Here is a 25,409-nt window from a genome sequence, read left to right on the forward strand (position 1 = left end):
TTTAAGAAATAGTTATGGGTTCAGGCAAATAAACTGTTTGAGCAAAGATAAGAATCAACCAAAAAATAGAAAAGCAAAAATAAAAACAGGCAAGATGGTAGAGTGAATAAAATACTAGACTTGAAATCACAAAGACCTGTGCTCAAAAATTATGCTTCATCTACTAGTCACTCAGCTTCTATGGAACATTTATAAGAAGAGATATAACTTAATGGCCTCTTAAAGTCACTTTCAGCTCTAAATCTATGATCCTAACATATAGCATAAAATTATGATAATTCAAAATGGACTTATTTAAATAAATTATTGATAAAAATTCAAAATGAATTAAAGATACTGATACAATCACTTTTTCCTAAGAAAGTTTAATCAATGGAAATCAATCACTACAATGAGGAGGTTAAAACAAATCACCTAGAAATCACCTTTGTCAACAAACCCATGTTTCTCCTTACCAGCAAAGAGATGACATTGGAGAACAAGAGTTTAGAATATAAACTCATCTGTAAAACCCTGGACAGCAAGTTGGTAAGAATTTGTGATCAATGTTGTTGCATCTAAGAGGGAAAAAAAAGGAATGAAAGGATAAATAAGTTTAGAGAACCTTTTGTGAGAAATGGAACTTAAGCTCAATGATAGAAAACACCATCTAAGGTTGAAACCAGGAGGACAACAAAATGAGAAAGGGTTACCAATATTTCTATAATAATCTGTTTTTTTTTCTAAATTATAGTTGAGGCAAAACATTGGATTTATGTCATGAGAGTTTGATGTTGTAAAGAACAAGCAGAAATGGCATTAAAGAAGAACAATTGAAACAGATTTGATGAATACAGAGGAGAATGATACTAGATTCATCCCAATTTTAAGTGTAAAAATAGATAAATTCTCAGACTTTCTGAGATAACACCAAATGCTTGTAAAATCACTAGCAATAGGGGCAGCTAGGGGCAGCAGTGGGGAGAGTACTGGCCCTGGAGTCAGAAGGACTTGAGTTCAAATCCAACCTCAGACACTTAGTAATTACCCATCTGTGTAACCTTAGGCAAGTCACTTACCCCATTACCTTGCAAAAAATAAAAAAAAAATCACTAGCAATGTTATTAACAATAAAAGGAAAGTGAGAGACTACCATTGAACCACAGGATGGGAGAGTAAACACTTCCCAAAGCACATCAAATACTCCACAGCAAGGGATAATTTACCAAATACACAACTATGGCTGAATCCACAGAAGAAAAAAGAGTGATCATGACAAGATAAAAACTTTGTAAAATAATATATAAATTTGTAAAATATATAAATATATATATATAATATATAACTTTGTAAAATATACAAAAATATATAAAATATATAATATATAAAATATGTAAAACTTCGTAAAATAATATATAAAACTCTACTGCTTAAAGCCCTCAGAACTCTTTACCCACCAGTCAACAGGCTCTTTATAGGTTCATCAAATTAATGTAAAGGTTTGTGCCCATATTATGATGCTTTCCTGATAGATATGCAGAGACTGCCCCCACTCCTTACCTTCTGCCTTCTCTGTCATGAAATAATTACAAGACACAGATTCTTCCAAGCCAAGGGAAGAAAAGTGAAAAGTGTGTTTGCCTTCTGCTTAGGGCCACTCCTTGGATAGGGACCCTCTAGGCTACAGAAATTCTGACCAGAACTCTCTGTTTCCTCCCTTTGCCTGGCAAAAAAGTGTCAGTTACTGACAGCTCAGTCATAGAAGAAAAACAAAGAGATTCAAGATAGCAATTGGAGCAAATGTATGGGTATGGAAGGTCTGAAGGATACAGGAAGAAATTCAACTGAAGCCATTCATGTCCCCCATAAACTGTTGAGGGCCAGCTCCTGTAAGTGATTTACACATACCTTTTCCATCAGAGATATGTATGTATTCTTGTTCATTAAATGCATTTATTGGTTCTCCAGTGAACTGTGACCTGGGACAATCTGTGGCTCCAGAGGTGGTTGTAAAAGGCTTTTCTGATAAGGAAGTATTCAGATTTTTAAGGATAAATATTGTAAATTTACCCAGGAAATTGTGAAACTGGGTCTCTTCTAACCAGTCATTCCTGAGATAAGTTTTTGTTATAAAAAGTCTGAGTATACAAGAATAAACCAGTAGAGTCGTATCATGACTTTGAGTGTACATCTCTATTCAACCTGACTCTCGAGTCAACATCCAGACACACACCAAAGGTATCGCAGGTGATATTAAACTAATCATGTGGATCTTAAAACCCCCAACATAGGAGAAGAATGAAGCAGTGTTGTTGCATACCTTCAGGTTAATAATCCATCAACAAAAATGGGGGAGTGCAAAGTTAGTAATGGAGAAAGAAGACTTTGCCAAAGAATTTAATAGGGGAAAAAATCACAAAAATCCAGAACAGAAGCAGATAAATTAGCAAAGAACTTCTGAAACTAGCAGGAAGACGAATATCTTCAAAGAGATTACAAAATTCTCTTAACCAACATTACAAAGTAAAGTGAATGAATATCTGATAAAATAAAAAAATCCTGTGGGCTTCTAAGAAACTGAAACAAGAAAAAATTTCAGAATGGTTCAAAAGAGAAATAAAGAATGAATATAAGTAAGAATTTAGAGCTGTCAATGTAGAAATAAAAAACTCAACTAGCAAACTGGAAATTGATCTATGGGAGAAAATAAATGGAGGGAGAAAAAGAAATGAACAGATTTGGAATGCAAAAATACTAAAGTGGAGGAATGAGAGAAGTAACAATATTAAGAGAACATGATTTTTCCAAATGATAAAGTGACAATATTAAGAGAACATGATCTCTCCAAATGATAAAGCAATAGACCTTGATGACAGCAAAAGGATCATAGATTTTCCAGAAGACAAATTAATATAAATCTCTATCATTCTCAATTCAAATACTCAGATTTATGTTTTAGAAGTCCTTTCCAATGATGCAGATAGTAATCCATGCATGGAAGCAACATCATGCAGGAAATAATCCAAGAAAACTGCCCAGAACTTCTGAATACAGAAAATAAAGGATCAAAACACCAATTAACATACAAATCACTTCCAGAAAAACAAAGTATCAAAGCAAAATTGGCGTTTTTTAACTCTAAATAATATAGCTCTTACATTTAGCAATTGCAAAGATAAACAATCAATTCCTCAAGTAACCAGGTAAAAGACCTTGAAATATAAAGGGGAAAAATGTGAATAAAAAATTATTCTACTCCCAGTAGTAACTGCTAAAAGGTATGACTTATTGTATTCCGAAAAAAAAAGATCAAGCTGCAACATCCATATAGAAGAGTTATTCTCTGTAGAAAGTGAGGTTATAATTGTCCACATAGGAAAATCAATCAGACAAATAAGGTCAACCGTGAAACAATGATAGCAATGATGTTGTTTGTCCTTTGTTCTCAGTGAAGATCATGACATCAAGGAGATGATGCGTTGGCAAGTATATGAATTGGATTTGAGTGGAGGAGTTGCTGTGCTAAGTCATCAGCCTCACTTTCTTTTCCAGAGTCATCTAGCTCTAGTGGTCAGACATAGAGCAGGACAAATGGAGATGGTCCTGAATGTGAGAAAATCAGGGTTAAGTGACTTCTCCAAGGTCACACACTTAGTAAATATCAAGTCTTTAAGGGTAGATTTGAACTCAGGTCCTCCTGTCTCAAGTTCTGTCACTATACATATCTTGAACAGACACTGTAAATGAACAATGACTTGCACTCAGAAATAAATTAGGAAGTGAGATAGCTTGATCGTTTTTTGAAATTTTACAATGCTTTTAATGATCCAAAGATTCTTCTTGAAACAAAAGGTCATCTGTTTAACATCATTATTCTTCAAATGGTGCCATATTTTTCAGTTATGGAATATCAAGACTTCTGAAGACTTACAATTACAAGTCAAACAAAAGGCAATGGACAACTTCTCAGGGAGAACCAAGATGGCAGCATGAAACTAGGAAACTCCCAGAGCTTCTCCAAAAACAACTTTAAAATGAAGCTTCTACACAGACCATAAAGTTACAGTTCTCACAAAAATAAGAGTGAAATAAGTTCTCAACTAAAGATTATCATGAAGGAACTCTGGTGAAGATCTGTTACTTCTGGGTAAAACAAAAGTATAGCTCAGCATAGGTGGGAGAGCTGGAAAGCCAGCAGGAGGTTCTTAGCCACAGCACAGCTTAGTTAGGTCAAGGCTCAGCAAGCTAGAGTAGCAGCAGGCCAACAGTGAGAATTCCAAACTGAGTACAAAAGACTGAGTTTGGGCCCTTACAACGCTGGTGCAACAAATGGGACTGGGTTGGGCTACCCCAATGTAGGAAACAAATTGTTGCATGAGCAATGCATCGACAACAACCTCACAAACCATAAGTGAGGGGCATGATCCCAGCCCCAGCACAAAATGCTTGAGACTACACTTCCTATATCCCAAAAGCAGAGCTCAACTAACAAATGAGCCAAAAAAGAGCACTATGCAAACATAGAAAGGTACTATTCTGATGGGAATGATAAAAAAAAATGCCATCTTAGAAGAGGAAAGCAATGACAAAAGGCTTACATGTGAATCCTCAAAGATATTTACGAATTAGTATCAAATCCAAAAAGACCTCTTGGAAGTGCTCAAAATGGAATTTTAAAAACCACAGAAGAGAAGAAGAAAAATGAAGAAAAGAAATAAGAGCTTTGCAGGAGAATTATGAAATACATGAAGAATTCAACTTCTTTAAGTATATAAATGACCAACTGAAAAATGAATTTCACAAGTAAAATCAACCAACTGCAAAAGAAATGCAATGCATCAAAAAAGTCAAATTAAGCAATTGCAAAAGGAAAATAACTCATTTAAAAGTCAAATGAGGCAACTAGAAAAGGAAATACAAAAGTTAACTGAAGAAAATAAAACTCTAAAAATTAGAACTGCACAAATGGAAACTATTGACTCTATAAGACACCAAAATTCCATCAAACAAAACCAAAAGACTGAAAAAATAGAAGAAAATGTAAAACACTTCTTAGTAAAAATGACTGACCTGAAAGATAGACCCAAGAGAGGAATTTATGAATTATTGGTCTATCTGAAAGTCTCAATCAAAAGAGTTTGGAAAATATCTTTCAGGAAATTATCATAGAAAACCACCCCAATATTCTAGGACAAGGAGACAAAACAGTCCTTGAAAGAATCCATTGATCACCTTCAGAAAGCGATCTCAGAATAAAAACTCCAAGAAATATTGTAACCAAATTACAGAATTCTCAGCTAAAGGAGAAAATACTGCAAATAGCCAAAAAGAAGCAATTTAAATATCAAGGAACCACAGTCAGTATTACATAGAGCTTATCAGCTTCAACATTAAAGAGTTGGAGGGCATGGAATATGATATTCTAGAAGGTGAATTCACCCCCAATGAGGAGGAAATGAATTGGAGGTATTTTATCCAATTATCTGTCAAATAAATCTAAATGAAATGGATGAATATGTACAAAAAATATAAACTGTCCAGGTTAAAGGAAGAGGAAATTAAATACTTAAATAACTCCATTTCAGAAAAAGAAATTGAATAAACTATCAATGAACTCCATAAGAAAAAATCTCCAGGGGTGGATTGATTCATTAATGAATTCAACCAAACACTCAAGGAACAATTAGTTCCAATACTATAAAAACTTTTTGAAAAAATTAGGTGAAGAAGGAGTTCAGCCAAATCCCTTCTATGACACAAATATTGTGCTGAAACCTAAAACAGAAATCAGATCAATTCCCATACTGAATATGGATGTAAAAATTTTAAATAAAATAATAGCAAACTGAATAAAGAAAGTTATCACTAGGATACTACACTATTATCAAGTAGGATTTATACCAAGAATACAGGGTTGGTTCAATGTTAGGAAAACTATAAGTAGAATTAATCATATCAATAACAAACTTAACATAAATCATATGGTTATTTCAATAGATTCTGAAAAAGCGTTTAACAAAATACAGCATCCATGCCTATTAAAAACAATAACGTGCAGAGGAGTAAATGGAGAGTTCCTTACAAAAAGTCATTAGTATCTATTGAAAACCATCAACAGGCTTTATATGTAATGGAGATAAGCTAGAAGCATTTCCAATAAGATCAGGAGTGAAACAAGAATGCCTTTATTGCCACTGTTATTAAATACTGTATTAGAAATGTTAGTTTTAATTTTAAGAGAAGAATTGAAAGAATTCAAATAGGTAAAGAAGAAACAAAACACTCACTTTTTGCAGATGATAAGATAGTACACTTAGAGCATCCTAGAAAATCATCTTAAAAACTATATGAAACAATTAACAACTTTAGCAAAGTTGCAGAATATTAAATAATCCCACATAAATCATCAGCATTTCTATTTATTTTTAACATGACACAGCAGCAAGAGATAGAGAAATTCCATTTCAAGTAACTATAGACAACATAAAACACTTGGGAGTCTACCTGCAAAAGCAATTCCAGAAACTAAATGAAAACAACTATGACACTTTTCACACAAATTAAATCACATCTAAATAACAGAGCAAATGTCAATTCCTCATGAATAGGCCAAGTCAATACAATAAAAATGATAATTCTACCTAAATTAAATTATTTATTCAGTGCCATACCATCCAAAAAATTATTTTATTGAGCTAGAGAAAAAAACTAACTGAATTAATATGGCAGAAGAAAAGGTCAAGTACAAGGGAATTAATGAAATAAACAAAGGAAAGTGACCTAGGCATACCAGAGGTAAAATTATATTACAAAGCATGAGTCATCTAAACTGTTTGGTACTAGCTAAAAAACTGAGTGGTGTTTCAGTGGAATACAAAAAAAAATGAGTTGTGTTTCAGTGGGTACAAAAGAAACAGTAGTAAAAAAGAGTAAATGTAGTAAATGATTATAGTAACCTGCTTTTTGATAAACCAAAAGATTCCAGCTTCTGGATAAGAATTTAGTCTTTGGGAAAACTGGAAGATAGCATGGAAAAAACTAAGCACAGACCAACATCTCACAGCTTATACCTAGATAAGGCAAAATGGGTATAGGACTTAGATAATAAAGTTGATGTCAAAAGCCAATTATGAAATAAAGAATTGTTTACCTGTCAAATCTATGGAAAGAAGGATCAGTTTCTGACCAAAGAGATAGAGAACATCATAAAATGCAAAATGGATAGTTTTGATAGCATTAAGTTGAAAAGATTTTGCACAAATAAAACTAATGCAACCAAGATTAAAACAAAGGCAAGCAGTAGGGAAACAAGGATTCATTTCTAAAATATATAGAGAATTGAGTCAAATTTATAAGAATACAAATCATTATACAATTGATAATGATCAAATGATATGTAAAGGCAATTCTAAGATAAAGAAATTAAAGCTATATAGTTATATTAAAATGATCTAAATCATTATTGATTAGAGAAATGCAAATTAAAATAACTCTGAGGTACCACCTCACACTTATCAGATTTATAATTTTTTATTTTTGGCATGTTGACCAATATTGGAAAGGATGCAGGAAAACCAGGATACTAATGCATTGTTGGTAGATGTTTGAACTGATCCAACCTTTTTGGAGAGCAATTTGGAATTATACCCAAAGGGCAATAAAATTGAATACTGTTTGATCCAGCAACACCCACTACTGGGTCTGTATCCCCAAGAGATCATGAAATGAGGTAAAAATTTCCACATCTACAAAAATACTTACAGAAGATATTTTCATGGCAAGGAATTGGAAGTTGAGGGGATGTTCATGAACTGGGGAATGGGTGAACAAATTGTGGTGTACTAATGCAATGGAACCCTTTTGTTCTACAAGAAATCATGAAGGACAAGACTTCGGAGAAGCCTGGAAAGACTTGCATGAAGTTATGTTGAGTGACATGAGTAGAACCAGAAGAACTTTATACACATTAACAGCAACACTGGGTGATGAACATCTATGATGGACCTGTTCATTTTAGTAGTACAGTAATCAGAGACAATTCTGAAGACTTATGATGGGAAAAAACACCATCCGTATACAGTGAAGGAACTATGCAGTTTAAATGCAGACTAAAGCTCACTATCCTGAATTTTCAAAGCTGTCTCATGCATTATGATTTTTCCCTCTTATTTTTTCCAGTTATGATTTGAATCTTCTTTCACAACATGATTAATATGGATCTATGTTTAGCATTGTTACACAAGAATACCCTGTATTAGATTGCTTTCTGTCAGAGTGAGGGGGTAGGGAAGGCACAAAGGGAGAAAAATGTGAAACTCAAAACCTTGTAAAAATGATTGCTGAAAACTACTGTTGCATGTAGCTGGAAAAATAAATAAAATATTTCAAAAAGAGTCCCTATCTTCAAGGTCACCTTCAATGAGGATACACACACAGTTCTATATAAAGTATGAAACAGATTAAATGGAAGGTAGGGCATGAGCAAGTGAGAACACTAGTAAAGACCTTGAGTAAAAAGTGTCACTTGAGTTTTGAATGGGCTGGAAAAGCTCCAGACAGAGAAGACGGAGAATTCCAGGCATGAGGGACAGGCAGGAAGATGACTGCTAGTGTTGTGTCTAATGCAAGTAGATCATTACAGCTGGATTACTGAGTATATGGAAGGGGGGGGGGGGGGCAGATTTGGAAGGGTTTATGGGAAGGATTAAGAAAAGGCCACAGGGGTGGCTAGGTGGTGTAGTGGATAAAGCACCGGCCTTGGAGTCAGGAGTACCTGGGTTCAAATCCAGTCTCAGACACTTAATAATTATCTGGCTGTGTGGCCTTGGGCAAGCCACTTAACCCCATTTGCCTTGCAAAAACCTAAAAATAAAGGCCACTACATTAGGTGGAGCAATTAAAATATCATTGACAACAATAAAGAAAGTAGTTTCAGGTGAATGATAAGATTGGAAGCTATATTGAAGAAAGATAGGAAGAAAGTAACAGGAAAGGAAATGGAGACAATGACTATAAAAGTATTTCTCAAGGAGCTTATTGCAATATAGGAGGAGAGCTATAAAATAGTAGATAATGGGGTTAGAGGTTCAAGGAAAAGGTATGTGTGCTTATAGGCAGCATGAGGGAAGGAATTAATAGAGGAAAAGATTAAATTATAGAAAATGAAGGTAATAGTATGGATAATCTGCTGGAGAAGATGGGTGGCAATGGCATCAAGGGTACATATTTCAGTTTGCCTTAGTAAGGAGAAGGACCACCTCTTCATCAGGGACTGAAATGAAGAAATATTCAAGTGATACAAGATGAGAGAAGATGGAACTCTTAGCTCATGGTCTGAATTTTTATGGGAATGAAAGCAAGTACTAAAAAGGCCTTTAGCTGAGACATTAAATGATGGAGTATCATAGTGGGCTGGAAGACAGATGAGCTTTGGAATAGCCATTGTGGACAATGAAACAGAGAATTAATTAAAGAGTGGGGAAAAAAATCTCTGCTACAGTTGAGGACCACATGAAATTATGTGAAATAAATATATAGTGGACACAATCAATAAGTACAGTTTCATGAATTTCTCCAGCAGCACATGAATAAAAATGAATGAAGGGTTGGTCTTGTAAGGTATAATCAGCAATAGTAACAAGGGAGCAATAGATTTAAGACTAAAGGATAATATAGACATGAACTGGGTCATGGTATAGGAAGGAAGGGAGTTTAGTTTAGTGCAGGGGCAGTAGTGTGAGAAATTACTGAGGGGAAAGAAATGAAAGTCAATTTAAGGGACAAAGAATAAGGTTGGCGATTGCTGGGAGATTTCCAACTCTAGTGTTCTCCAACTCTAACTGGTGATGGATGGGGAGGAATCCTGTTCTTTTTTTTTCCCCTTCATTCTTTATCTTTCCTGACACCATCATACAGTCTGTGAACCTAAAGTACATCAAGTCTTGCCAAGGGCACCAAACATGTTCTTTCTTCTAAAAGAACAGAGTAACAACATGTAAGACTCCATCTTGTTAAAACTAATCTATTGAAATATACAAGATTTAAACTGTTTTACCCCATCCCACCTCTGGGTGGGTCACTTCTCTCTGCTTCCTGTTGTTTCTATTACTGTTTGCTATATTCAGATCCAACTTTTTTCTATGAAGCATACAACCCACCCACCCATATATCTATCATTGCTCTACAACTAACCCAAAGGTAGGGAGGAAAACTGTAAAACTTTCAACACCTGCTCTTGCCTTCTGTCCAAGTCAGTCATTCATTACCTACATTCTCATTGTCTGAGAAGATTCCCTATATACTATCTCAGCACTTATTATCATTGATTAACTGACATGAAATTTATTAATTTTATATATGCATATAAATTTTATTATATTAATTAAATATTAATTCACTTTTCCCATTTACTCTACTCTTTAATTTCCCTGTTGTATATTTTACTTATTAGAATTATTAGGCTAATGATGCTCTCTGCTTTCTCATTTTCACATAACTGAGAAAAATCAAACAAGAGACTCCTCTTCTTACTCATTTATTACTTTTTCATCATTATTTAAAAGCACTAAACATTCTACCACATGAACAAAGACACAGTGATGTATAAAGGAAAGATCAAAAGACTGGAATCAAAGAACCTTGGTTAAAATGCCCCATATGACTGAGCAAAGAACTTTGCCTATCTGAGTCCCATTTTCCTTCTATGAGGGGATTAAGGTAAACTGACTTGTACTAAATCTATAATCCTAGGATCCCTTTACTTCTTCTAGGATCCTAAGGTCCCTTTACTTCTACTACTTCCTAACACCTGTCCTTTGAACCTTATTCTACATTCCTCCAATTTTTCCCTTCAGCATCAAAAGGTCTATTTATAGTTCTGATAAGTTCTGACATACTCCTGAGATATTTAAACACACACATATAATGGCCTGAAATTTGATACTCATTAAACATCATATAATGTATCATAAAATGACATGACATTATATTATATACCTTTACATATTGTGAACCATTTTCTACGAAGTCAGCATAAATGGCCAATAAAACATTTGAAAATGAACAGTATTTCATAAAGTAATTTTAAGTTTTGAAATGTAGGTAGTGTGATCTTGTCACCCTTCAATCCAATTTTGTTCTTATTAAGTCCTAGGGCTAAAATCTTGGAGTCTGGAGAATCCAAGTTACCTAGCTTGAGATCCTTTACCAAGAGTTTCGATTTGACTTTGACCTTATTGTGGGAGCCAGCCTTAAGGAAAGCATGGAATCAAATGGGAGAGACAAAGTCAAGTTCACTTCATTTAACTGTATCTTTACAGCTGGCTTTTCAAAATCAAAAGAAAAATGAAGAAGGAAGACACAATTAGCAAAATATAAGTGTGGTTCAAACTAAAGTAGTCTCAAACTTGCCATACTGGATACTTGGAGGGAAAAAAATCTTGATTAACTACTCTTAACACTTCTTACCCTTAATATATCATGAAGGCACAAGACCTGGGAATGTTTATAGAGAGGAGAGGTATGAATTATGGGATAAGAAGAGAACTCAGAAACAGATGTTTCTATAATATTATCAATGTGCCAATGATAGTAACAAATTATTCCATCACACAACAAAAATACAACCATTTGCTAACCTTCACATGAGGTGGTCAAGAGAGTGAGATGACAATCATGCAATTATCACAGAGTTACTAAGAAATGTATATCATATAAATGATTATCAAGTATGCCATAATCATATATACAAACTCATTAATAATGAAGAGAACAATCATAATTAAGATGAAATTTAAGTCAGTGATTTCAAAGAGGAAAGATTCATTGATTTATGTCCTTCCCTGAAGCATGTCATCTCTTTTCCTAACATGATAAATTAGACTTTATTTGTACCTGACTGCTTCCTGTTAAAGGACTATTTTAAAGAAATGTTGGTGTGGTCACATTTCTACCTAAATTAACAGAAGAAAAAGAAAAGTATAAACTTTTATAAGTATTTACTACAGAAAGTTGATTTCAAAATTACCTTCTCCACAGTGCCCTCCACTCCATCACTCAACATTCTGATGGCCTTTATCATCAAGAAAGACTTTAGCTAATTTATGATTTGCTTTTCTGGACTAAAGAAGAATTTGAATTATACTTTAATATTAATTTTTCTATAGGTATAAAACAATATATGAATACACTAAAGGGTATAGCATTATGCACATAAATTATATGAATAGACAAGTGAAAATGAAAGACTAGTACTACTCAAGGTCTTTTACAAGTTGGCATCATTATTGTCTGCTTGACATATTTCAGTTGCTACACAGGCTTAACCAAATAAGACTCTAAAATATATTAGGCAGTTGATTAAAGTGGCACTTTATATCTTGTTAATATTAGCATATTGAGTAGATTTTGTGCTTCAGAAAGCATTCATACATCAGGTTAACATTTTTCCCCTTAAAAATATCAGTTTATGATGCTGAGTGAGATGAGCAGAATCAGATAAATACTGTACACCCTAATAGCAACATGGGGGTGATGATCAACCTTGAAGGACTAGCTCATTCCATCAGTGCAACAATCGGGAACAATTTTGGGCTGTCTGCAAAGGAGAGTGCCATCTGTATCCAGATAACGAGATGTGGAGTTTGAGCAAAGTTCAAGGACTATTCCTGTTTTTTTTTTTTTTTTTAGGTTTTTGCAAGGCAAACAGGGTTAAGTGGCTTGCCCAAGGCCACACAGCTAGGTCATTATTAAGTGTCTGAGACTGGATTTGAACCCAGGTACTCCTGACTCCAGGGTCGATACTTTATCCACTGAGCCACCTAGCCGCCCAGACTATTCCCTTTAATTTAGGAAAAAACATATCTTATCGTATGATCTTGTTACCTCTTTATACTTTATGTTTCTTCCTCAAGATATGATTTCCCTCACATCACACACTATTTGGATCAAGGTACAACATAGAAACAAAGTAAAGACTGACAGATTGCTTTCCATGGGGGGGGGGGGGTAGGGGGAGGGAAGTAAGATTGGGGGGAAAATTGTAAAACTCAAATAATATCTTTAATAAAAATAAATTTAAAAAATATTAGTTTAAAAACATAACAACAAAGAACTAAGAAAAAAGCTATCTGTTTATTCAAATGTACTGATATTATTACCATACATGTACCAGATATAAAGCCTTTTCCTCATTTATGAAAATAATCATCTGTCATTTTTTGACTTTGACCTTATTGTGTGAGGCAGTAGTTAATTGGAAAATGTTTAGTATGAAGAAGGTTTAAGGCAGGTGTGGGTAACCTTTCCTCTGCCAAGAGCTATTTGAATATTTCTAACATCATTTCAAGCCATACAAAATTATCAACTTAAAAATTAGACTACTATATTTGGTCAAACATTTAATGAATTTGGCACTAAAAATTATCTTTTGAGACCTACCTTGCCTTGGAGGCACAAGAGCAAATGATTTCACAAGCCTTACATAGCATTTGGGTCCAATGCTCCCTACCTCTGGTTTAAGGGCAGCGATGTTACAGGATAGTGACTGGGGAAGGGTGAAGGTCTGAACTGTTTAAACAGCCCCAAACTAGCAAAATGTAAATCTAGTATATCCATAAAACTATATAATGATTGAGAATAGTAGTATATTTGGATGCCATAATCAAAAGAGAGAAAGCAAGCAATAAAAAATATTGGGCTGAGCTTCAATTTTATCTACTTAATTCCCCATTCTCAAATAATTTTACACTAGAAATAGTTTAAATGATAACCACATTTAAAATTAAATGCCACAGTTTAAAGCATAGACACCCTTAAATTTTAAGTCATAATAATCATACGATAATAAGGGAAAATGGGGAAAAGAAAAGTCATCTTACTTATAAATAGGCCATTGCTCTATATGTGTCTATTTGACACATATAATGTTCTGGGACTGTAATGTTTTTTTTTTCAATAGCAACTAAAAAAGTTAGGTAATTACTAAAGAATTCCTCTCAGTCAACTATAAATCAACATTTAAAAATAAATAAATCAAGAACAACACATATATAAAATTTGGCAGTATAATCAAAGTTGGGCAGTAGAATTCTCTTGAATACTCACATGACCCTACTGAACACATTTTATTGTGTATATGTATGTACCCTAGAGAAAGGTTTCGTAAAATTCAATAAGATTATTTATAAACTATATTGGAACATAATAACCTAAAGGGATTCTTATTGTTATCTCACTATTGCATAGAATCTCAGGGATAAACTGAACAATAAATACATAAGTAATATTTATATTGATAAAAGAGTTTTGCTCATTGATTCTATAGATTTAACTCCATTGCTAAGAAAGTGACAAAGCACATTTTTCTTTCAACTTTTTTTCCACTTCAGTCTTAGTCATTTCTTTTAAGGAGAGTACTCACTTTTGTTCTGCCTCAAGGAGAGGACACAGTTGAATAGAAATGTAGAATATAGTTGTTTATGTGATTTGATATCACTAGGCTGGACAAACAATAAGAAAGTTTCTGCTTCATAACTGAGGACATTTACAAAATATAGTTAAAGCCACTAGAAAATAAAGAGAGGAATATTTTTAGCTACTAACTGAGAGTTAGATTCACAGGGCAGTAAATAATGATTCTTCTTACTTACTATCTGTGCAACTTTGAACAAATCACTTCACCTTCTGGGCCTTGAATTTCTCAGAAAAGGGTTTGCTTTTCAAGATGTATAAGTAACTAACATATGCATATAATATACTTATTATATTTTACACACATATACATATATCATTGAAAGTCATCCTGCAGTTGATAAGGGGTCAAAAGCTAGGAATAGTTCTCAAAAGATTTGCAAACTATTAAACACATGAAAGTACTTCAAATCACTAAAAATAGAAAGCTCTGAGGTTTGACCCCACACCTTAAAAACTATCAGGGATGGATTGAAATACAAGTGGGATATCAAATGCTGGAAGGATTGTAGAAAAATAGACAGACTTGGAGAATGTTGGTGGAGCTGTGAAGCAGTCAAAACATTCTGGAAAACAATTTTGAAGTATGCAAATAAAATGATTAAAATGTCCATAACCCTTGAGCAAGAAATTCTACTACTAGGCCTATATCTCAAGGAAATCACTAATAAGAAAAAATGTCCCATACGACTTCCTCCAAATGCAATGCTTTTAGTGGAAGCAAAAAACTGGAAACAGTAGATATCCACTGTTTAGGGAATAGTAAAACAAATTGCAGTACATGAACAGAAATGTAACCAAATACTCTGTTGGAAGGAATGACAAAAATGATGAATACAGAGAATTATGGAAAATTTTACCCAAAATCCAATGCATAGTAAAATTAGTAGAATCAAAACCATAACAACATACTGTAAATAAAATCTATAATAATGTGAAGAGCAAGAGCAAGCACCACAAAAAATCAGAAATGAATTCTCAAAATTACAAAAAACAAGTACAACACCAAAAACCCAACAAAAACCAAAGAAGAAATATGAGAAAACACCCCTAACACCTTGCAGAGGTGCAAGGGCCAAGAGTGTGGAATATTGCCATATATTTTCAAACTTTTTTTATGTATTAATTGGTTTCCTTAAATTTTTCTCTTATTTTCAATTTCTTTCTTTTTGTCTCAAAAATTCTTTGTCATTTAGGATGGGTCTCTATGAGGAAGTAGGAAGAAAGTGGGAGAGAGAAAGGCGATAAAATATGTTGATATTTTTTAAAAAATATTTATGGGGGTAATTTTGAACAGCACCTCATAAATTTCCCTATTTCAGTATCAAAACTAGGACATCGAGCAGAAACATATTTCTATAAATCACATTTGCTTTTTTCATTTTTCATGCCTGCTTCCCTTCCTAAACTCAGACTTAAAATCAGGAAGTGATAGGGAAGCAATGCTAGCCCCAGTAGACATGGGTAGATGCAGGCCTCAATATTAGCAGTATAGGACCTTAGTCTGGTTCCAGGTCCTGGAAGAAGGGGCAGCAGTAGAACCTGGTAAAGTAGGCCATGTCAGCAAAGGCCTCAGTGGCAATGGCAGTGGGCAGCAGAACTGGTCCCAGTCAAAGTGGCATCACAGAAGCAAGAGAAAAGACAGATTCACAGGAACCAGCAGACTTAGCACAGGCAATTACAAAGTTAGACCCAATATAGCTCTTTGCTTGTTATAATCTAAAAATAAATGGACTCTCCACATTGCTGCCAAAACAATGCCCAGGACTGGAAGACAACTCCTTCCTCCCTATGTAAGAGACTGTTGAAGGTCACATAGAGGTCATTGCTTGCCTGGGAATGGCCTAATCTTCTGCTCTCTGGATCTTCTAATCTGTAACTACAGTTTGACACCTTCTGAAGCTTTGTGTTTAACCCTAAACTGGTGATAGCTCTTTGTGTGAGAAATCCTAGCCTGAGGAAATAAACTTTACCATCTGAGGTCCACTAACTAGGAAGCATTTATTTGATTTGTTAATTGGAGAACACCACATGAATTGAGGGTAAGCCAGGGACAAAGAGGATATTAAAGCTCTGGCTTTTGGTAAAATAAAGAGAAATTTGTCAATCTTTGTCTCCTGCCTTTTCAACCTTCCTCTGAGACAAGTATTAGTTATGAGTAAATGATAAGTTGCCTGGCAAGGCTAACATCCCCACAGCTTAGCACAGAACCTAGTATATAATAAATACTATTTTTTTACACCCAGTGAGGGTCTGGAACAACAAAAGGTAGCATCTTTTGAAGGCAGTTTGCTGCTTGGCAACAAGGGAGGGGTCAAAGTGTCTAAACAGGAAGCTATAGGTGGCACAGTGGATAAAGTATTGGGTCTGGAGTAAAGAAGACCTGAGAACAAATCAGGTTTCAGATACTCACTAGCAGTGTGATCCTAGGAAAATCACTTAAACTCTTGTCTACTTCAGTTTCCTCAACTGCAAAATGGAAATTATGATACCTATCTTCCAGGGTTATCATAAGAATAAAATGAGATCATTTTTATAAAGTGTTTAGCATAGTAGCTGGCATATATAAATGTTTACTTCCTTCTTCTAACCAGGCCCAAAGAGGAAGTCACTAATGGAAAAAAACAGATTTAATAAAGCTAATCAACTTCCACTTCTACAATACACCATACTGGAATGATATATTATACTTTAGTTTGCAACAAGAATATAGACAGGCTAATAAGCAAGAGAAATACTACACCACTCAGTTACCCACCAATAAAATGAAGATCTCCTTTCAGAACAAAGTTCAGGTAAGAATTTGTAGGTATTTGACAAGTTAGGTACTTGACTCATCTCTCATCAAGTATCCTTCTCTACACAACAGAGAGATAAGGTGGCTTGGAATACTGCAATAAAGTCAAATGACTACTGGATTTTAACATTTTTGTCTCCCAGATGTTCATAGATTCAAAAAAGAAGCAGTAAGCATGTGAAATTGCAACCAGAAGCAACAGTTAATTCAAAATGAATTTCCCCAGATGGAGATATAAAGAGATGAGGCAACAAAAGGATTATCAAAGAAAATTCCCAAAAATTCAGAAAAGAGTTTCTGGATGGACAAATAAAGGAAGTAAGTTGCTTTAATAATGGGTTGACGCACTGCCCCGTGGACTAGACCATTTTTCCAGTAACTTTATAGAGAGCTAAGAAATTGCTAGTTTATATTCCAAACTATTTTTGTCGGAATTGAGAAACAGTGTCAAGTATCATAAATTTGCTATTGTCCTGTATATATAAGACATATTTTATCAACATTTACAAAAAGGAATTAGCGTCAGACTTGTAGGTTCCATCAGGCTATGGAATTTTATAAAACTTATTAGACACAAACTCAATTATAGTCAAGCTCAAAGGAAAACTAGTCTAATCCCCTCATTACACAGTTTAGGAAAGAGAGTTACATTGGAATTAAAAAAACTTGCTCAAGGTCATACAAGTGGTAAGCTGCATTGTAAACTGCTGAGATTCAACTCAAGTCATCTGGTTGCAGATCTGAAATCCTCATATCCTTTGATTATCCATCCACTGAAGAAGAGCTCCTGGTTTTATATATACATTAATTACCTATAGAGCATTGACATCAAACCTCTATCAGATTTATATGATGCACAATAATATTTCCCAATTGATAAGTAAGAAGGGATAAATGGAATCATTGGAGAGTAAAGCAAACTGAAACTCATGATTGATGAGCAAGCAAAGTTGTTGAAACAGATAGATTGACACAATGGGGAAGGAAAATGAAGTGTGGATGTGTAGTTAAGTCTAAGGAAAATAAATTGTTTTAAATGCTGTCAAATTACTCTGAGAATAAGTGGCTGTAAAAGTTTTAATTGGGTATTTTCGACTGAGGAGCAAACATTCCCAATACTAAAAAACAAACCAAAAAAACCTTACAAAGTTGAAAATCTCAACACATGGAGAACAAATTTCACATAGATTTGCACTAAGAACTATTTGTATTTTGTGACAACTGACTTTTTTTCTCTGTTCCTACAGTAACAGGGGATTTTTATATACTGCTTTCAGAACTAAAACCAAAAAAAAAAACCCAAGAAGGAATCAACTAAAATATTATTTGAAACAATTAAAAATTCAGCAAATTTGTCAGATATGAGATTAAATCCATTTAAATAACTGGTATTTCTATATATAAATAAGACAAAATTAACTGAATTAATCTACTTATTCATTCCTGTAGCAATTTATCAAAAGATTACTTTATAGAAATAGAAAATTCATAATGAAATTGATCCAGAGGGGAAAAAAGTCATAACAGGAGTATCAAATTCAAAGAGATACAGAGTCCACCATGTATGAAATATAAAAATCACTATGGATCTCATGTTGACTTAGAAAACTACATATTGATATTTCTGTTATCCTATGCTCTGAGAAGAGTCCATAGATCCTCCTCTTAAATGGGTAATTGTAGTTATTCATATTACAAAACTTGCTCAAAGTGATTTGACTTCTTTTTGAAGTGTTATTAATTATTTCTTCTGTTTTTATAATCCACTACACTGGCTTATATATTTTTACCCTGTCTATAATAAGTCCTTAATAAATGTTAGTTGATTCAAGTAATCCTTAAAACATTTGGTCCTAGGGGTGGCTAGGTGGCTTAGTGGATAAAGCACCGGCCTTGGAGTCAGGGGTACCTGGGTTCAACTCCGGTCTCAGACACTTAATAATTACCTAGCTGTGTGGCCTTGGGCAAGCCACTTAACCCCATGTGCCTTGCAAAAACCTAAAAAAACTCCAAACATTTGGTCCTTCAATTTTTCTCTTATTTTCTTCCATCACTTGACTTTGGAAATCTTCTCTCCCAGGATCCCTTCCCATTTCCCCTAATATACAGACTCTTGTGGCTAGACTACTAAAGCAGTCTTAGTCTGCTCATGATCATGCAGATGGGGTCTCAGTCAGGTCTGGATGACTGCCCTGAGTAAGCTGAAGGTGGGGAAGGAGTGGTTTCAGCTGAGTTTACAGTAACTTTCCTTCAAGGCCTACTGGTTTGTCTCCTTCCAGCTTATGACTCAAAACATGGCAAATATTTTTCTATCCTTCTATCCTTTTTCTATCTTTTCTATCCTGAGAGTAGTTTGACCCAATAAGTGCATGCTATCTTTTAGGGGGAATCCCTATAGCAGATGAAAGAGCTTCAGGTTTGAGTGGAAGATTCTGTTTACTTTGGTGGACATGTCAACTTAGTAGTTGAGAGAGTGAATGAAAGTTCAAGGTATTAAAAGTTCTCTTTTATAAACTCATAAAGTAATATTATACAAGGGTCCTTATTGCTGTATTAATTTACAATTACCCTGTATTTGGCACAAAATTATTTTCCTTGGGCAGGGCAGCCTGTCCTGGATAGAGTTGCCTGATTTGGAGTCAGGAAGACTCATCTTCCTGAGATTCAATCTGGATTCGGACACTTACTTACTGTGTGTCCCTGAGAAAGTCACAATAATGTTTGCCTCAATTTCTTCATCTGTAAAATGAGATGGGGAAGGAAATGGCAAACCACTCTAGGATTTTTGCCAAGAAAATCCCAAATGGAGTCAAGAAATATCAAACATGACAGAAAAAACTGAACAACAATGATGACAACAAAGTTCCTTTAAGATTCTAAGATTGGAGAAATTTACCAAAAGCTACTACATGGACATCATACTAATTACAGTTCCAAAAAAGAATATAAGTATAAAATATTATCAATCAAGCCCAGAGAACAAAGTCAACATGAAGATATGGATGAAAAACATTGATAATTTTCTTAAAAATAATATGGTTAAAAATAATTCTTTAGCACTTTGGAAGTTGCCTATTCTTTCCATGTTCTCTCTTTCTCTGAAATCAAAGACACAATTCTAAATAGAAAATATCACCTTCTATGATTTAGATTGAGCTCATAAATAGTAGTGTGCTAAAATTAACCACTTGAGTTCACATATCACAAGGCAACATTGAAGCATAGCTCCAAGCTATTTTCAGGCAAAGTAATTCTTTAAGCACAATATGTGCACAAAAGATCAAACTTTTTGTTCCAGTTGAAGCATTTTTGAACAAAAAATGAGTTTTTCAAAATCATTAAACTAGTCAATTATAATAAATATATACATAAAACACATCTTTTTTTTGAGTGACTGTGGAAATAATTTTTGCAGGAGATGAGCACCTAGAAAATATAAACTACTAATTTACAGAGGTATTTGCTTTCCAGCTGTATTAAAAGTCTTAGGGATGGACAGGTGGTGCAGTGGATAGAGCACTGGCTCTAGAGTCAGAAGGATCTGAGTTCAAATTTAGCCTCAGACACTTAATAATTGCCTGTGTCACCTTGGGCAAGTCACTTAACCTCACTGCCTTGCCAAAAAGAAAAAAGAAGTCTTAAAAAAAGGATGTGAGAGGACAACATGAATGAAAGTACAACAACATTACTCATATTTTAAACCTGGATATGAAGTAGGAATTGAACAATGTACTAGATACTTCTTTCTCAATCACAAGTAAAAATCACAGGTTTATAAGAAATGTGAATCATTTATAATCTTTACACAAGGCAGTGATATAAGACAGTTGTTAAAATTCTTCATTTAACCTACCATGCTCTAAAAAATCTGAAATGATAACATCTCAACTGACTCTCCCAGCAAATTGCTCTTCTGCAATAATACCTGAGTACTTAAGAAATATATCCTATTCTTCATGAAAAAGAGTAAAACTCATGGCCCAGTGGATAGAGCACTGGCCCTGGAGTCAGGAATACCTGAGATCATATCCAGCCTCAGATACTTAATAACTACTTAGCTGTGAGAACTTGAGCAAGTCAATCTTAACCCCACTGCCTTAAAATAAATTTAAAAAAATACAAAAAGGGTAAAACTATCACATGTACAAAAATATTCATAGCAGCTCTGTTTGTAGTAGCAAAGAATTAGAAATTGAGAGGATGACTATCAATTACAGAATGGCTAAACAAATCGTGGTATAGGTATATGATGCAACACTATTGTTCTTTAAGAAATCATGAGACATGGGGCGGCGCCAATATGGAGACAGGAGAAGATCCTCTCTTAGGTGTTCTCTCTCACTCAAAACTTATAAAATAAGGACTGTAACTAAATTTTCAAGAGACAGAACCCACAGTGGGATCCAGTGAGGCAGTTCTCCAGCCCAAGGTAACCTGGAAAAGAGCAGAAAGGCTCCACTCCACGGGGTTAGAGGGGCAGCCACTAGAGTGAAGGAACTTCAACCTCCTAGAAGCAGCCCCAGGGTGCCTGGGAGCTATGGCTCACCGCAGTGGGGAAACTTTCCTGACTTACACCCTGGGGAGCACCAGGCATAACTTGGAAGATGGGGGGGGGGGGGGGTCCACCAGAGCAAGTGTGTGAAGCCCAGCCCTCAGGGTGCTCAGCAAGCTGAGTGGCCTTGCCAGCCCAGATCCAGGAACCAGAAGCATGAAGAGCAGGTAAGCAGGAGCCCCCAGGCAACTGAGTCTTGAGTACTCAACCTAGGTAGGGGAGTAGAGAGAGACTTCCAGTGTCTACCCTCTGTCCCTGGAATAGGACTCTGGGGCTCTGACCACATTCAGATCCTGATCACAGTCTAGGCCCCCCATAGAACAGTAGCCCCCCCCACCTCAGCCCTGTGGCAGAGAGGTGCTCTTGTGGTCATTCACAGTCCAGGAGGGAAGACAGAAACTCACACACTGAGATCCTTGGGGGAGTGTATCCCAATAATACTCTAAAACTCAGGAAGCACCCCAAAACCAGACACAGGCTGGTGAAATGAGTAAGCAGAGAAAAAAGAGGAACACCATTCAGAAACATATTGTCTATGATCCAAAGAAGGATGAAAATATTCAATCTGAAGATGAGGAAGTACAAGCTCCCGCATCTAAAGACTTCATGAAAAATGGAAAGTGGTCTCAGGCTATAACAGAGCTCAAAAAAGATTTGTGAAAATCAAGTAAGGGAGATAGAAGAAAAATTAGGGAAAGAAATGAGAGAGATGCAGGAAAAACATGAAAAAGAAGTCAGCAACTTAGTCAGGGAGATTCAAATAAATGCTGAAGAAAATAACATGTTAAAAACCAGTATAGGTGAAATGGATAAAACAGTTCAAAAAGTTATTGAGGAGAAGAATGCTTTAAACAGCAGAAATGATCAGATGGAAAAAGAAATAAGAAAGCTCTCTGAGGAAAACAAATCCTTCAAATGTAGAATGGAACTGAGGGGAAACTTCTGACTTTACGAGAAATCAAGACACAATACTTCAAAACCAAAAGAATGAAAAATTAGAAGAAAATGTGAAAACAACTCATTGGAAAAAAAAAACTGATCTGGAAAACAGATTCAAAAAGATAATTTAAAAATTATTGGGATACCTGAAAGTCATGATCAGGAAAACAGCCTTCATCTCATTTTTAAAGAACTCCTACGGTAAAATTACCCAGATATCTTAGAAGCAGAGAGCAAAACAGAAACTGAGAGATTCCACCAATCTCCCCCAGAAAGAGATCCAAAAAAACCACAGGAATATTATAGCCAAGTTCCAGAACTCCCAAGTAAAAGAGAAAATATTACAAGCAGCCAGGAGGACACAATTCAAATATCATGGAGGTGCAGTCAGGATCACACAAGACTTAGTAGCAGCAACTACATTAAAGGCTTGAAGGGCTTGGAATATAAGATTCCAGAAGGCAAAAGAGCTCGGAATGGAAATGAGAATCAACTATCCAGCAAAACTGGATGCCCTCTTCTAGGGAAAAAGATGTGAACCAGGGGAATTTCAAATGTTCCTGTTGAAATGGCCAGAGTGGAACAGAAAATTTGATCTTCAAATACAGGACTCAGGTGAAGCATACAAAGTGGAGGAGAAGGGGTAAATATGAGGGACTTAATGATGATGAACTACATGTATTCCTACATAGAAAAATGATACTGATAATACTCATGAGAAACTTCTCATTTAATAGAGCAGGTAGAAGGAGCTTTTATAGATGAAGCAAAGGAGAGAGCTGAATGTGAAGATATAATATAGTATAAAAATGGAGTCAATGGATAAAAGGGAAATGTAAAGGGAATAAGAGAAAGGAGAGGTGGAATAGGCTAAGATATTTCATATAATAAGATCTTTTTTATTACAATAACCTATTGCAATGATATGGAAGGGAGAAAGGTGAGGGGAAATGAGGTGGCTAGGAGAGGAAACAGCATATATACTCAATGGGGTATAGATATCTAGAATAAGAAGGAAAGAAGGGGGACGGGGGGAAAGGGGGATGTAAGTGATGGAGGAGAGGGTGGACCATGGGGGAGAGTGGTCAGATATAACACATTTTCTTTTTTACTTCTTGCAAGGGGCTTGGATTGGATGGCCTGTCCAGGACCACAGGGCAGGGTGGTTGTTGGGCCTAAGGGATGGTATATGGGATCAGGGCCTCTTGGCTTCAGGGCCAGTGATCTGACGGCTGCACCACTCAGTTACTCTACAGCACATTTAAGAAGAGGGATAGAGTAAAAGGAGAGAGAAAATATAGTGTATGGTAGTAGGGAAGTACTCATGGAAGGAGTTGTGATCAGCAATAGCAACAGTGGAAAAATATGGAAATAGCTTTTGTGATAGATTTATCATAAAGAATGTGATCCACATACGACAAAGCTGGAGGTGTTGGAACACAGACTGAAGGACATTTATTATGACTATTATTATCATTATTGTTATTATTATTGTTGTAATTATTATTATTATTATTTATTTGCAGGGGGGTTGCAGGGCAAATGGAGTTGGGTGGCTTGCCCGGGGTGCACAGCTGGGTGATTGTTGGGTGTCTGTGGTCGGATTTGGACCCAGGTACTCCGGGCTCCAGGGCCAGTCCTCTGTCCACTGTACCACCTGGCCGCCCCTACAGTTATTACTATTATTTCATTTTGGTTTTTTGGTTTTTGCAGAGCAATGGGGTTGGGGTGGCTTGCCCAAGTTCACACACCTGGGTGATTGTTGGGTGCCTGAGGCCGGATTTGGGCTTGGGCGCTCCTGGCTCCAGGGCCAGTGCTCTGTCCACTGTACCACCTGGCTGCCATTATTATTATTATTATTATTATTATTATTATTATTATTATTAATTTTCCCTTTGTTGCTTGTGAGGGTCTATATTTTGGGGGGAGGGGGTATTATTTTTATTCTTAAACAAGAACATTTTAGTAATGTATAAAAAAACATCATTTGTACAAAAATAAAAATAAACAAAAAAAAAAAGAAAGGAAACAAAGAATTTACTCTTCCACAGAAAAAGGTGAGGGGAAAAATTGTTCCTGCCCTCAAAAAGCTGACATTCCACTGGGACAGACATTTAATGGAAGTGAGATATGTATTATTGTTGTTCAGTCTTGTCCAAATTATTTCTTCATCATCTCAGGGACCAAAATGCACCAGGCCCTTCTACTCTCTACTATCCCTCAAAGTCAGTACAAGTTCATGTTCATTGTTTCCATGATTCTATTTCTTCATTTCATCCTCTGTCTTTGTCTTCAGTCTTTCCCAATATCAAGGTCATTTACATTGAGTTCCATCTTCTCATAATGTGGTCAAAGTATTTAAACTTCAACACCACTATTGGACCTTCCAGTGAATAGCCTGAATTAATTTCTTTAAGTATTGACTGACTTGCTATTTTTCCTCGTCAAGGATCTCTCAAAAGTCTTCCCCGGGTATGGCTTAATAAACTGTGGTATGTGTGTGTGATGGAACACTACTGGTCAATTAGAAACCAAGAGGGATGGGAATTCAGGGAAGGAAGGATTTGCATGAAATGATGCTGAGTGAGATGAGCAGCACTAGAAAAACACTGTACACCCTACCAGCAACATGGGGGTGATGATCAACCTTAATGGACTTACTCATACCCAGAG

The 25,409-nt window shown here is 35.4% G+C and overlaps 1 long non-coding RNA gene across 2 annotated transcripts in view; it reads right to left on the reverse strand.

Annotated features, from left to right (window-relative positions):
• Positions 1 to 25,409, reverse strand: part of LOC141497565 (uncharacterized) — a 317,802-nt gene that overhangs the window by 285,340 nt on the left and 7,053 nt on the right. For both annotated transcript variants that reach the window (XR_012471358.1, XR_012471357.1), the window contains exon 2: positions 456 to 557. This is a non-coding gene — a long non-coding RNA (uncharacterized LOC141497565). The remainder of the gene's footprint in view (positions 1 to 455; positions 558 to 25,409) is intronic.

The sequence above is a fragment of the Macrotis lagotis genome, chromosome X, assembly GCF_037893015.1.
Source record: "Macrotis lagotis isolate mMagLag1 chromosome X, bilby.v1.9.chrom.fasta, whole genome shotgun sequence".
NCBI classification, from domain to species: domain Eukaryota; kingdom Metazoa; phylum Chordata; class Mammalia; order Peramelemorphia; family Peramelidae; genus Macrotis; species Macrotis lagotis.